A 2122-nucleotide genomic window follows, 5' to 3' on the forward strand; every position below is an offset into this window, starting at 1 on the left:
GGAAATGGCAGCAAGGACTGAGGTTTTTTGCGCTTTTTTTCCCTCCTCCCTCTAAAGCAAAGAGAACACTTTTTCACTTAGAGGTGATAACTTATTCAAGAGTAGAGTCCATTATAGGGCTGAAAAGATACATACATTTCTTAATCGTAACTATTAACATTTAATTGTAATTATTAATGTAATATGCTTTTAATTTTGATGAAGCAACAAGCTACGTATGGTCAGGAAAGAGAAAGTGACATTAGTTAAGATCCAGAAGCATGTTTAAGGTTGCTCTATGAACCCTCTGGCCACAGGACTAGTCTGTCTCTATCATCATTGGTCAGTAAATGAATATTACTGGCTAGTGCATAACTGGAGTCACTCAGTTTAAGGTAAACTCTAATTTGGTTTAACTACTTTACTAAATAGCAGGACCCTAGAAAGCAAAACATATATATGTATTTTATATATATGTATATACACACATATATTTCTCTACCTTCTCTCCTTCACCCGGGGCGGGGGGGGGGGGGGCAGAAATCAAATATATTTTCAAATAAGTTATATGGACTCCTATGGTCAAACATTTAAACAAAAACAGATATAATACAGTCCGAAACACAATTGGGAATGTGGAGCAGAATTCATTAACTCAAAGGTTAATGCCTTACAAACTGTACGACAAAATAACAGTTTTCCATTAATAGCTGTATAATCACGTATTTCACTAAGTAAATTAAAGATCTCAACTTCATAAATAGATTCCTACCTTTATAAGATATGAAAAATAGAACAAGGAACTACAGAACTACTTAGTATCTTTCCCAGGAACACAGAGTAAAAGCTTTTAGCAGAAAGAGCCTCTCCCTGCTCCTGTGTCAATCAATAACCAGATGGCACAATGCTGGAATGAGAGAAGTGAATGTAATACATCTCCCAACACTTAAATCTGAGGAAATGCAGTTAATATTTCCAAGTTCTTTCTTGTAATTATAATGCCTCATTCACAAATCACTATTTTATTACAATTTATTATAACAGTATGTTATTACTCTCAACAAAAGCATTATCTATCCAAAAGCTGAGAGAAACCCAAACTATAGTAACAGCAACGAATGAAAACTTCCCAATTGCTAGAAAAACTAAGGCATTCAACCTTTAAGCCAAAAAATCCTGCTGAATCTTAAGCAGAAAAAGGATCCAATCTGCACTTATGGAGAAATTTTCTATTGTCAACTGCAGTCTTCCCAATGATTACACTTCTGTTACTCATCATGAAACACAAGCACACACAAAAAGGGTCTTTCTTTCCTTTTTCTTCACACCTGTTTTCTTCTCTTTCACAAAAGAAGATCCCTTGTACATTTCATTGCTTGGTGGTCCAGTTAGAATTTCCCTATTCTATTATCTCAAACATCACAGCTCCTTATATTGGATTTTACTAAATTAAATTTTAAGTTTTAGACTGAAAATGCTCAAGGAAACACATGAGAATGCTCACTGTCTCACGCGTTAAGGATTCTCTAGCTGGCAGTGAGGTGGTTTTATAATACACTTAAATTCCTGAAGACCCAAACACAAATGTTGATTTTAGTCTTGCCTCCTTCCAGTCTGAAAGGCTAAGTAGGCCTTTATTGTCCTAAAAAATACTTCAGCCTTTTCAAATGTAAGAGTAAACTGGCAGGCATGTGAGTGCCACTTCTGACATTTACTAACGGAGTACCTACTCAACATCGCGAACCCCCAGTCGCCCCGATCTCGCGGGCCCCCTTAGAATACCACGCGAGGACTCAAACGACTAGACGGGGCTCGCCCAACCCGGGGCTCCCGCCCCTCCTTCCGCTCCCTGAGTCAGCGCCCACGGCTCAGCCCCCCGGCATCTCCCAGCGCCGGAGCGCCGCGGCTTCCAGTCCTCCAGTTCCGGGCTCGCGGCCCTGCCCACCGCCCCCCGGTCCCCCAGCCTCCCCTCCCCCAGTCCACGCCCCGCCCGCGCGGACACCGGCGCCGCCGCCCCACCCCTTCGTGTCCGCACCTTTCTTCCGAGGGCTGCTCCGGGCAGCAGGCGGACGCCTGCGCCTCTGCCCGCCCCCCGCAGCCTGCACCCCCGGCCTGCCACTCCCCGAAGAGCCGCCCGACCCAC

At 43.1% G+C, this 2122-nt stretch overlaps 1 protein-coding gene across 1 annotated transcript in view; it reads right to left on the bottom strand.

The window, feature by feature from the left end:
• Positions 1–2122, bottom strand: part of EXOC5 (exocyst complex component 5) — a 50749-nt gene that overhangs the window by 48337 nt on the left and 290 nt on the right. The gene's annotated exons all lie outside the window — the stretch shown is intronic.

Source organism: Equus przewalskii, chromosome 25 (assembly GCF_037783145.1).
Source record: "Equus przewalskii isolate Varuska chromosome 25, EquPr2, whole genome shotgun sequence".
Taxonomy (NCBI): domain Eukaryota; kingdom Metazoa; phylum Chordata; class Mammalia; order Perissodactyla; family Equidae; genus Equus; species Equus przewalskii.